This window comes from Balaenoptera ricei, chromosome 13 (genome assembly GCF_028023285.1).
Source record: "Balaenoptera ricei isolate mBalRic1 chromosome 13, mBalRic1.hap2, whole genome shotgun sequence".
Taxonomy (NCBI): Eukaryota; Metazoa; Chordata; class Mammalia; order Artiodactyla; family Balaenopteridae; genus Balaenoptera; species Balaenoptera ricei.
This window is the reverse complement of record NC_082651.1, coordinates 94,955,333-94,969,297: the sequence shown is the minus strand read 5'-3', so window position 1 is coordinate 94,969,297 and position 13,965 is coordinate 94,955,333.

Sequence of the window (13,965 nt, the reverse complement as noted above, 5' to 3'; positions counted from 1 at the left end):
CTTAGCAGGGGTTGGGAGCAAACCATCATGAACCATGGGGCAGAGGGCAATATCCCAGAGGTTGCGGGACAACAATATAGAGTCACATCAATGCTGGACTACCTGCATTCACACTGCTGCATGAGCGAGAATTAAACTTTCATCTCATATAAAAAAAAAAAAAAAAAATATTTAAATAGATTTTACCAGCCGGCGCAATATTAAGCGTTGTCAGTAGAGGGCGCTAGAGAGAGGTTGCAGGAGGAAAAAGGTTGTGCTTTCCGGTTCCGGTTTGCTTGCTGGGCAGGCTCCTGCAGTTTGCAGCTTCTCCAGCACAAGGCTCCTGCAGCATGTGCAGCTTCCCCAGAGTCTGGCTCCTACAGGGCACAGTGGCCAGCAGCACCTAGTAGCCAGCAGTTTTCCCGGGCAGCCCCTCTGGGGCAGCTTTGTAGCAGAGAGCCTCTAGTGAGGCACCTCCTGTGAACAGCTTTCCCCGGGAACTAAGAGGGTGATTTCTGACAAATTCCAGAGTGCAGATTTCCAGTGAGTTCCACAGCACCACAGTGACTTCTGTGCTATCCAGTGGGCCAAGGCTGGCCCTACCCTATGATCTGGATCTCAGCCCTGGGGGTGGATGGGGTCTGTACCTTGGACTCTTGTCTCAGTCCTAGGTGGAACGACTGCTCCTTGTATCTGCTATTCCTGTATTCTTTAGCATTTTCTTTACTTCTTTTTAGCCAGTCCTTTGTTACTCCAATCTCCTGTCATAGTTAATAATTCTTTATATTAAACTCTGCTTTTTCAAATTACTTTGTGGTTCTTCATACAGTTGTCCGACAAATAGTTACTCCCTTTCCATCAACCTCTATGGGGGAAATGTATTTTCCTGCCCCATTGATGTTTGGCTTGGTTGGCCATATGACCTGCTTTGGCCAATAGATATGGGCAGAAACCTTGTGTTTAAGAGGCATCACATGTTTCTACCTGTACCAGGTGGCCAGCACCATCCCTCCAGCCTGGGTTCCTAAACGAGACTGTCCAATCCACAGACCTGTGAGCTTGAGGATCAATTATTAACATTTTAAGCCACCGAGATTGGGGGTGGGTGGGTGGGGAAATTGTTATACAGCATTATTGTGGCAATAATAAACTATTTCAGGGGTAGCTGCTGCAAATACCAGGTAGGACACATGGGAGAATTCATTTGTGCCCTCAAAATTCTGCCTCGTGTATTTGATGATTTCTTTTCATATTTATAATGGCACAAAGTGAAAATAATGCACACTTCACATTTTATCTAAAATGTTTTGCAGTTCTATATAGAGGTGTTTACATTTCACTTTATCATTTTCAACTCATCTACTTAAAATATTGAGTAAAGAATGCTATCAATGCTTTCACTTTGCAAGTCATGGTTTTACGTAGTGTATACCCCATAATCTGCACAGGAAAGGGAGAATCGGAAAACCTGAATCCTCTCTTTCAGATCTTTCCACTATGTGTACTGGTCATAGCGATTTCTAGAAGAAAGGTCTTAATACTACTGCCAAATTGTAGCTTCATAAACATATGCCGAGTGAGCTGTTTTCCCCAGGGACGGCTCATCCAGTTGACGTCATCCTACACGGTGAGCTGCTAAAGATACCACGGTCTCAGGGCTGATGCCAAGCGGCTATGAGAATTCTACACAGCTGATAGCTTGCTCTGAGTCCCAAATTGGAAACATGAGCTTTGCCCACGTAAGAGGTTCCAACTAACTTGACAAATGAATCCTCCAATGCTCCTAATGATCACTTGTTTAAAAAAGCTCAAGTGATTTTTTCATTGTCTCAACTGCTGTGGAAGGTTGCCTATCACCAAAAGAAAAAAAAAAAACAAAAATCAAGTGGGATATTTCCTAAGGCAGGGTAGAAAGAACAACATATCAAAAAGGACAGGAAGTTCCACTGCTGAAAAAAAAAAAAATAGATGGAGATTCCTGATCAAGGAGCCACATTTTTAGGAAAGTGAGCTGTACTGTTTTATTTTTAAAATGAGGTGCCATAAATGACACACACTTTACAGCAGGCATTCTGTGTACTAACCTCTCCCCTGGTTTCATTTATTTTTTCTACCCTTATTTGCCCTTTGCCCCAATTTCCTTAACTCTTTTTTTTTAAATCCTGTATTGCATGTTTTTATAAGATGTTGGAACGTTAATACAATGTAAGGTGCTAATAAGTAAAAATGTCATATTTCAAAGTATTAATAACTATAAATTTCTTGTGACAGATTATTTTAGGTGAGTCTGCTTAAAATAGCTCAAATCAAATTCCCTAATTGAATATAAAATAAATATTCCAGATTTCTGAAATCAAGAGCTAAGCAGTTACCTCAGAATACATATGCATTTATATATATTCAGATATATATTGATTTCAGATCTCATATATATATATATATATATATAAGTATATATATATATATATATATATATATATATATATATATATATAGAATGAGACTTTAACACAAACTTTCAGCTACAGTTCCAGGGGTTCACTGTCCAGCTAAAATAGCCTTATTAGTGAATTATGACACCAAACTCAAAAACCAGCCCTACTGCTTTAGTCAGATTGCTTCTTTTCACCTGGTATCATTATACTGTATGTTTTCATACCCGTATGTACTGGTCAAGGGAAAAAAGAATTAATCAATAGTCGAAGAAATGGAACCAGGTAGTAGTATGGTTGTCGCAATATGGTCGCAAGTTAACACTTGCCCCAACTTCTAAAGAGCTGTCCAAAAATTAAGACATTTTCTCACGGCTACAGCATGAACGAAAAGAATGTTAGAGCCTCAAAACACATAGCCTAGCAAGGGGGTCACCTCTGTCTCTAAAGGGAGTCTGGGACTGTGAATCCTGCTGTCTCGGGTCCAACTCCTGGTTCTCATATTAACTAGCAGTGTACCCCTAGGCAGGGAGGATCCCTGCCCAGTGTAGCCCTGGGCAACTTACCCTCTCAAGCCCCAGCTCTCTCATTTCTAAAATGAGGGTAATGATACCTATCTGACAAGATAATGTGACGATTCAACTATTTATATCTCTTACGCCAGTGACTGGCATGTGACAAGGGCTCAATAAAAGTAGTCATTATTATGCCTAGATAATAATTAAAACAGTCATGAAATGTAAAATGATTCATAAAAGCACAACAGATCTAGATGTAGCTGAAATTGCTACAATTCACTGCCCAAACAAGATTCAACTTTTACCTGCAACCCAATTTTCCTTCTGCACCAAATTAAATACTGCAGTGCGACAGAGAAGAATGATTCTTTGCAAGGATTGTAAATATATTCTCAAAGTGAAAAATGACATGAGAGCCTGTCTATAGACAACTGAGTAGGCTTGTGATGACGTTTCTACTGAAGCTGTCTTTAGAGGAGCTGAAAGAATTTTGCAGAGTACTGGACATGATGCTCAGCTACTTCGAAAGCTGACGAGTCCTAAGCAATATATTGCCTTGTTATAAATAACAAGTCAGTGTCACAATCTTGTCTCTTGTTCACCAGATTATATGATTGACTAAGTTGCCATATGTTAAGTGGAAACAAATTTTTAAAGGCTTTTAACTATGCAACATTTCCATCTTTCTTCTAAGTCTGATTTTTTCCACCCCGAATACGTTTTTAAATTAATTTTTATTGGCGTATAGTTGATTTACAATGTTGTGTTAGTTTCTGCTGTACAGCAAAGTGAATCAGTTATACATATACATATATCCATGGTGTCCATGATATCCATATATCAATTTACATTCCCACCAACAATGTAGGAGGGTTCCCTTTTCTTCACACCCTCTCCAGCATTTTTTGTTTGTAGATTTTTTGATGATGGCCATTCTGACCAGTACAAATACATTTTTAACTCTCCTAACATTACTACCTAAGTCAACCAGAGGTTGTTTAAGAAATAGACAAATGTAAAACTATCTTACAAAATGGGAAAGCAGTTCAATGCATGGATTCCAAACTCCGTGAATGTCAGCATGAGCTTGTCTCCCGGGATTGGGTTCTCTCCTCCCATGTGGTCTGTGGCCGACTCATTTGCCTTTATCCCCTGCTTGGGCATGGGTAGAATCCAGGTGCAAATCCTGCCATTTAGGAAGAGTATTTGAAGCTTTATTTATTTAGGTCTTCTTTGATTTTTTTCATCAGCATTTTGTAATTTTCTGCATACAGATCCTGTACATATTTTAAGTGTATATCCCAAGTATTTAATTTTCTTTGGAGTAAATCATAAATTGTAGAAAGGCTAAGAATTTTTAAAAATCAAGTTATTAATAACAACAAAATGCACAGATCTTAAATGTGCAGTTCAATGAGTTTTTAGCAGTTGTATACAGTTGCTAAATTTAGCAACTGTATACACCGTCACCACTAATACAACATAGAGGACATTTCTGTCACCACAAAAAATTTCCAACATTCCTTGTACCTCTTTCCCATCAGTTACTGATCCCAAATTCTCATACTTACCCCACAATGGCTTCTCATTTTTTCCCTAGGGCTAAAGTTTAATACATGGAATTTTATATCATCTTAGGTTAGATTGTCCCACATAATGGTGACTGTCTGATATCTACAACCACTTATATTGGAAGAATGAGATATTGATGTCAATTAAGATATTTATGGCCTTGTTCAAAAAATATTTCTTAATGAAGATTTAAAAACATTTTCTTGTAAGAGTATAATTAAAGTGATAAAATTTTTTTCCATTTCGAACCTTGAATTTGAAAGTTCATTATTCTGATAGAAAATTTTATTTTGGCTGTTTCAACTATATGTGTAAAGATAGATGGATAGACGTGAAACTAGGAAGAAATGTGGATGATTCTTACATGTCTCTGCATTTTCCAAATTTTTTTGCTGCAAGCATACACTGCTCTTAGAATAACGCAATAACATCCATGTAAAATGTATTTTTTTAATAATCATGTTGAATCCCTTTATATTTACTTTGGTTAAAGTGTCAGAGAAATGTTTTTATTTCAGAGGGAGGCCCCAAGGTCTTCAACTGTGGCACTTGTCCTGTTTCTTCTCACACAAACGTTAATTGGCTCCTTGGTGCTTTTATACGGACTACGACACATTCTGGGAAAGATAAAAGATACCATTATCGATAAGAGAAAGTATTAACCAGGTTTGTTTTACTTACAGGAATAGGCAAAGTTCTGTTTCTCAAAGTTTTAATTTACATTCTTTCCAGCTGATAATATATAGGGATCCTATAATTTCTTTTTCCCTCTTTTTTGAAGAAAAATGAGTAGAGATTTAAAAAACAATGTGAGTTTAGTGAAATGGTCATGATACATGTGCTGGGCTGGATTTACCTGGCTGTGAATACTCAAAACCCTGAGGCCTCACAGCTGCTAATCAATCACGCTTCAAGCAAGCTAGGTGTTGAGTTTATATTTCATTTATATGCATTCCATATTTGTTGATACTATAAAATTCATGCTAAAATGCTTTATTGATAACTATGCCACGAGATAAATCAGCTTAACTGCTTTAATAGCTTTATTCTTATTAGAACGACTATAATTAATCTTTGACAATAAAACATTTCTTTTTTTTTTTTATTTGTTTTTATTTCTGGCTGTATTGGGTCTTCATTGCGGTGCGCGGGCTTCTCATTGCGGTGGCTTCTCTCGTTGTGGAGCACGGGCTCTAGGCGCGAGGGCCTCAGTAGTTGTGGCACACGGGCTCAGTTGCTCCATAGCGTGTGGGATCTTCCCAGTCCAGGGCTTGAACCCGTGTCCCCTGCACTGGCAGGTGGATTCTTAACCACTGAGCCACTAGGCAAGCCCCCTAAAATATTTCTTGATTAAACAATTTAAATAAAGAAATATAATTGGTTAAGCTTAGTTACAGTCTATTAACCTTTTTTGGGAGGGTGCTATAATAAAAGTTTATAGCAGCATTGTTCACTAGAACTTTCTGTGTGACAGAAATGATCTCTGTGCTGCCTAATGTGCAAGATACCAGCCACACGTGACCACTGAGCCCTTGAGATGTGGCTGGTGTGACTCAAGAATTGATTCCATTTTATTTGATTTTAAACTAATTACAATTTAGATTTAAATAGCCCCATGTGGCCAGTGGCTACTGTTTGGATGGTGAAGGTTTTTTTGCTTTTTTTTTTTGGCTGTGTTGGGTCTTCGTTGCTGCGCGGGCTTTCTCTAGTTGCAGCGAGCGGGGGCTACTCTGTTGTGGTGCATGGGCTTCTCATTGCGGTGGCTTCTCTTGTTGTGGAGCACGGGCTCTAGGTGCGTGGGCTTCAGTAGTTGTGGCTCGTGGGCTCAGTAGTTGTGGCACACGGGCTTAGTTGCTCCGCGGTATGTGGGATCTTCCCAGCCCAGGGCTGGAACCCGTGTCCCCTGCATTGGCGGGGAGGATAAGGAGGATTCTTAACCACTGCACCACCAGGGAAGTCCCTGGATGGTGAAGTTTTAAAGAGTGAGGCTCAAACCAAGATAAAAGTCAGCTCCTACTGCATACAGTTGTTTGTCCTGTATGAATTGGGAAATTCTGTCTCTATCACTGAAATTCATAACTTTGTGAGAAACAAGAGGTCTGCTGAGACCAAAGAACCAAAATGACGACTGTTTTCATCTTAATGTGATTTATGGACACATCAGACCAACCAAGAACAGATTCCTTTCCTGATATAAAAGGAAGAGATCAAGTCAGTATAATTCATACTGCTTTAACTCCCATGTATTTGTAAGTTATTATTAGCTTAACATGGACTGAACATGATCACTAGGATGAGTATTCATGTGTTCTGGTGTCAGATGTTCATTTCCTTGTAAATAATTATTTTAAAAACATGAAGTATGTCTTCTCCTTACATTACTGAGAAAGGTTGCACCATCTCTTCTTCTTTTTTTTTTTATAGATTTTTTTATTTTTATTTATTTATTTTTGGCTGTTTTGGGTCTTTGCTGCTGCGTGTGGGCTTTCTCTAGTTGCGGCGAGTGGGGGCTACTCTTCGTTGCAGTGCGCAGGCTTCTCATTGCGGTGGCTTCTCTTGTTGCAGAGCACAGGCTCTAGGCACGTGGGCTCAGTAGTTGTGGCACGTGGGCTCAGTAGTTGTGGCACGTGGGCTCAGTAGTTGTGGCACGTGGGCTCAGTAGTTGTGGCGTGTGGGCTCAGTAGTTGTACTTGCAGGCTCTGGAGCACAGGCTCAGTAGTAGTGGTGCACGGGCTCAGTTGCTCCATGGCAGGTGGGATCTTCCCGGACCAGGGCTCAAACCTGTGTCCCCTGCATTGGCAGGCGGATTCTTACCCACTGCGCTACCAGGGAAGTCCTGCACCATCTCTTCTTAATGGGAAGTTTCCTTTCATCATTTTCTTCATGAAATTTGACCATTCTGTCCCGTGTTTTCTGTCTTATTCTCCATTCCAGGCATGGAAACAGCTTTGTGGAAAGGCTGGCTTTGCATCATTATCAAGAGGACAGTGTTATAAGCCCCAAGCAGCCTTGTGGCCCTTGGATATGAAACCCTACCCTACCATGCCCTCCGGCCCCTGTTGCTTTACGTCCGGGCTGGCAGATCCGACTTCACCCAGGACCCCACGACCCTGCCAGCTCCGTACCTCCACCATCTCTCATGAGTCACTGGCAGTGAGATGAAGAATGACATTCTCAGGTCCTTACTCGTCCTTCCACTCATGGGCTCCCCATTTAGACCTAAGAACATCCGCGATCAGCTCACCTTCTTGACAACAGGTCTAGGTCTACTCTGAATGGTTCTCCTTCCCCAAAGGAGCACGTTTTTCCGTGGAGATTTCTGAAGACAGTCCACTGATGACTTTGCATCCAGCCAGGTCCTCCCAGACCTTGTGGACCAAGACAATTGAACCAGTGCCACCCCCTCCGTGGCTTTCCCTGCTCCGGAGAATGGCTGGCCAGGAGGGCCGCGTGCACACACTTCGAACGGGACTGAGAAAGCCCTGGGCGTGATCAGAAGCCTCCACACTGTGGAGCTGCTGCCTCTCCATGGCAGGACTGCGAGGACAGCCACGGGAGGCTCAGCGCATAAAGACGTGCCCTCGGGGACAGAACAGTCACAGCCGACTGTATTAATTCACCGCAACTGCCTCCCAACTCTCCAGCTCTTGGGCTTCCCACAGCTGATACACAGGTAAGGACAGCTAGGATCTGGACACTTAGTCCTGAAGACAACAGCACTGTGGCGACCTTAGGAAATTAACAGCACAAGTGCTATAATTTCTCACTTTCTTAATGGAAGATGAAATCTGTGACTCCCCATCTATTTCTCTGGGAGTTGGAACTCATTTGGCTGCAGCTGGACCGACCTTTCATTGCAACAATGATCTGATCGTGGAAGGCTGGAACGCTCTGGATTCCTTGATCCATCACTCTGCTAGCACACGGGTCAGACAAGCGTCCGTTAAAAGCAGCAATGTGCCCCCTACCATGTCAGAAGCCCCTCTGATGGATGGATGAAAATTCAAAGTATAAATATCTGTTTAGTTACAGCCTCAAAGCAGAATTCGGATCAGCCTCATTTCTATTAAATTTTTTAAATGTATCAAATACTTATATAATATTTACTGTGTGCCAGCCCTGTACATTAAAAATACTTCAAAAGTAAGTACTTAGAAACATTAACTCATTTAATCCTCATGTAACAACCCTAAGCATTTGATTGCTTTTTTGGATACACAGTAGATACATCTCCTTTTCATCTCCCCAGTCCAGTTCCCATCGGATACTAGGACCAAACCAGGAACCCAAACTAAACAAACATCTGTGTTCCAATGCAATTCCAAGCCACTTTTGGAAATTTAATCAAAGTTGTTAAAAGCAAAACACCCTAGTCCATAACTTCAATATAACCTATACATTTTCTAAAATGGCTGAAGCAGAAAATAAAAATAATCTTGTTTCAATCTAAATGTCCATCAACAGATGAATGGATAAAGAAGATGTGGTACCTATATACAATGTAATACTACTCAATCATAAAAAAGAATGAAATAATACCATTTGCAGCAACATGGATGGACCTAGAGATTATCATATTAAGTAAGTCAGACAGAGAAAGACAAATACCACATGATATCACATATGTGGAATCTAAAATATGACATAGATGAACTTATCTATGAAACAGAAACAGACTCACAGACATAGAGAACAGACTTGTGGTTGCCAAGGGGGCAGGGGTTGGGGTAGGGATGGATTAGGAGTTTGGAATGAGCAGTTGCAAATTATTATATATAGAATAGATAAACAACAAGGTCCTACTATATAGCACAGGGAACTATATTCAATATCCTATGATAAGCCTAATGGAAAAGAATATGAAAAAGAATGTATATACATGTATAACCGAATCACTTTGCTGTACAGCAGAAATTAACACAACGTTGTAAATCAACGACACTTCAATAAAATAAATTTAAAAAAAAATCTTTTCTCCTTGCCAGTAGTCACTTCTCTCCTCAAGCCCCCTCCACAACAAGAGGGAGAAACCTGATATTTACTGAACACTTATTTTAAGCTGGATACCACGTTTCCCTCTCTCAGACTGACCGCTTTAATGGGTAATCACCCTGAGCTCAGAGAGGTTAAGTAAAGGACATATAGGCTTATGCTATTAAGTGGAAGATCCAGGATTCAAGCCCTCTTCGTCCCCCTTTTTGAAGGTGGGGACCTTGCCTGTTTGTCTTTGCGTATCCAGCACTGACACAATGTACAACGTACATTTGTGGAATGAATGAAGGAATGAAGGAACACATTCCAATCTTCCTGACTCTAGGTGGTTTTCCCTAGGATTACTGTGCAGTCGTCTTTCTAAAATACAAATCTGACCTTACCACTGACTGGTAAAGAGCGGCAACCCTTTATCCTACAGGAACTGGAGAGCCCTGAAAGCTCTATCACAATGTTTTTCAAACTGTGGCTTGTGACTGATGAAGTCTTTAAAAAGTGAAATGGAATCCATGGAAGAGTGTATCGCAAGGGAGTGAGGAAAGTATTGTTTGGGAAACATCTGTGTGTGTGCTGGACATTTAAAAAGTCATCCTCGCTGCCCTTTGACCTCTCTCTGCCTTTGCACATATTGTTTCTTCATCTGGAATGTTCTTCCCTTGCTCTGCCTGGGGACCTCTAGCTATGCTTCAAGTCCCAGTTTAAATGCATCAGCCACTCCATTCTCAGCCATTTAATTCTCGTCCCTTCCTCTGTTTCCTCGGTGGTAGTTACTTGTTTGCTGGTCTCTCCTAGTGCTGTGGGTAAAGGCAAGGACCACGTCATGTTTCGAGTTTCTTTTTTTTTAATTAAAAATAATTTTTTGGCTGCACTGTGCAGCATGCGGGATCTTAATTCCCCAGCCAGAGATCGAATCCACACACCCTGCAGTGGAAGCTCGGAGTCTTAACCACTGGACTGCCAGGAAAGTCCCCTGTGTTTGTTTTTATCTTTCGAATGCCTGTAACAGAGCTTGTCTCAGAAAGGACTCTGTTACGTTCACTCTTTTATAGACCTTTGCTTGCAGTTAATCCTTATTGAACATCAAGTTATTTCTTAATATGCCTTATAATTTCCCATTATTGTCATACTCAGCTTTTTACAAAAATTTATTTATTATTTATTTATTTGTTTCGGCTGTGCTGGGTCTTCGTTGTGGCATGTGGGCTCTTTGTTGCAGTGCACGGGCTTCTCTAGTTTCGGTGTACGGGCTCTCCGGTTGTGGTGCAAGGGATCTAGAGCATGCGGACTCAGTAGTTGTGGCGTGTGGGCTTAGTTGTGGTATGTGGGATCTTAGTTTCCTGACCAGGGATCAAACCCAGGCCCCCTGCATTGGCAGCGTGGAGTCTTAACCGCTGGACCACCAGGGAAATCCCATATTCAGCTTTTAACAGCAATATAATTCCTCTATAACTAAAGCTTAAAAATAATGAAAAGTTTGAAGACAACTCACATCCACTGTGATTCTTAGATTTGTCTTGAACGAGGTGAGTACCACGTAACACGCTGGTGATGTTATCTGCTCTTTTTTTCCCCTACTCCCAACATTGATGCGACCCCATTTAAATTAAGAATGCCATCGGGGCAGATTTCAGAAGACCCATACATTAGCATAAAGAAACCGTGATCGAAAAGAGGCTGATTGACCCTGGAGGAATAAAGCAGAACAAAAAGATCAGTAAAACTTACACTTCGGAATTCAAATAGAATTTCTCTCTTTATAAATAAGTTGATTATGGGAAACAAAAGACACTTAAAGGAAACAAGCCTCATAGGACTCTGGTTAAACCTGAAAATAATTTTCCCCCATCAATTTCACATATGTTCTTTATTTTTCCATTACAACAGCTGCCTTTGGGGCAACTAGAATAAATTCTAGAAGAAATGTGCGAAGGAGCTCGGTTACCAATCTGATGTAGGGTGGATGGTTTATTTTTCTTTCTGCTTACACGGCAACCTATGCTTCAGGAGTGAAATGCTGCAAAAACACTGGGCAGTGCTTTCCAGCCCAGCCGCATAACCACTCCATTCATGAGTGGAGAGGTTCTGTGTTGGCACATGCTCAGCTTACAGACCTGTGGGCTGCGTTCCTGGGCCCACATTTCAGAGCAGTGTAAACAGTTGAAGTGGCCACCTTTGTAGATACCACTCCCAGGTTTTAAAAAGACTAAGGTTTTACCTCCTCTCACCAGAGTTTCAGGCTATACATAGAGGACTAGGTACCTGCTTTCCCCACAGCTCGTGCACTGGCAAAAGGTCAAAGAGAATGTAAGTTAACCTTGGAATAAGAGCCTTGAATTACTGCAGCAAATCCTCGTCCTCATCACAGTAAAGGAGAGTGGAGATGAAGGAGGAAGGGAGATGACAGCTCCCAATGAGGTTGGTTTGCATTTATGCAGTTCAAACTGTATTACAACACGTACCATCAGAAGGCAAAACTCCAAGAAACAACCCATATCACAGCCATCCACTTAGACGGAGGGTCATCTTGGACCCAGGAATCAATTTAGAATCAGAGACGATAGAACTACAGTTACCCCTTGAACAACGCGGGACTTAGGGGTGCCCACCTGGCGCAGCTGAAAATCCACATTTAATTTTACAGTCCGTCCTCCTATTCGCGGTTCCTCTCTACCCGCGGGTTCCGCATCTGCGGGTTCCACCAAGCTGGGATCGTGTGATCCTATAGTATTTTTTGAAAAAAAAGTCCACATATAACTGGACTTGTGCAGTTCAAACCCGTGTTATTCAAGGGTCAACTGTACAATGGAATTTTACAATTAGCCTACAGGTGGGAAAACAGGGTGATTTCTCTAATGTCATACTTAGCGAAGGGCAGAGTTGGGCTGCCTACACCATGCGGCCGTTTTGGGTAGGAAGGACGTGCTGGGTGTTTCCTTTCTCTCAGATCCATCCCACCCTTCTATGCTCTGTTCTGTCACGCTGGGACTGGGCCCTGCAAACCCCGTGGCCTATCCTCCCCTGCTGGCCAGTTGGGTGCTGATAAGCAGGCAGTGGTGGGAGAATGGAATGCAGGAAGAGGACAGAAGTGACTTTCTTCCTTTTTCTAGCTCCTGTCAGTGTCCCAGCAGCCACAAAGGACTGCGTGGCTCCACTTTCCAGACCCCTTTGGTAGCCCCAGCACCGGCCACGGTGTCCCCTCAGAAGTGCCAGCACTAGTGGCTGTAACCCCCTTAGTGGTGTGCATGCCTGTGTCCCACCCCAACCAGAGGTTTGAGTACTAACCATTAGGTGGGTGTCTCCTTCCCCAGCAGAGCACTGGTGTGGCATCTCCTCCAGAGATGTGAGGACCTCACCTCTCGGCTCCCAGGTTATGGGAACGCTACTTTATCCTAGGGGTGGTAGCTGCTTCCTGAATTATTAATATCTGCTACCTCAAGGTCCTTTTTTGCTACTTCAGCCTTCTTGCGTTAACTCACCTCTGATGTGATACCCACCATGGTTTTCTTACTGGACCCTGCCTGATACAGTACTTCGTATTAAGAGTGTTTGTCATACCGTCTTTGGAACACGTATGTCTTACTGAAACATCTAAGGCATTTACTACTTCCTGCTCAACAGATCCAATGTCATGGGCCAATGTGATGTTCTGAGGGGAGTGAAGACACTCAAGATCTCTGCAGACTCGATCATGGCAAGAACAGGAAAATGGACACAGCTAGAATATAAGGCTGATCTCTTAACAGTTGTGACTTCTTTCCTCCCCAGTTACTGTTTAGATTTTAATATGTGAGAATTAGTGTGAATTCACTTTATCAACAAGAACAGGATCTGGAAATTTAAAGTCAATGCTATTCTCTAGCAGCATCTGCTTCATTGGATGTAAGTGAAGAAATCTGGAAACTCTGAACTCTCCACTAGATGGCAATCATTACACAAATTTGTGTTAGACTCCCATGACGCTAGTGGCCAACAAATGATATAATAGTCAGATTTTATTGATCACAAGCAACTGACAAGTTGGGAGTGTGCCTAAGGTATGACACTGGTTTGGTGCGAGGCTGTTTCTGAGTCTTTCACTCACTGACTTGGGGCAGAGATTGCTAGCTGTCCCCAAACATACTAGTTAGCACAGGCTGGGTTATGTTGCAGTAACAAGTTAGTTCCAAACAAATCCCAATGATTTGACACATTTCACACTGCATGCAGATGGGCAGGGCAATTCCACACAGTCTCTCGGGGATCCAGGCTGATGGAGGCTCCAGGATCTTATAGCTGCATCACCTACAACCTGTGGCTTTCTTGGTTATTGGGGCAGGAAGAGCTACTGCAGAACTGCATGTAGTCTTTTCACATGTCACTTCCTTTCATAGCCAACTGGCTAGAACTAGTCATGTGGTCTCACTAGAGGTCATCTTCCTGCCCAGAGGGGAGGAGAATAGGATCTAGTAACGTCTAACAACACCTTGTATCTA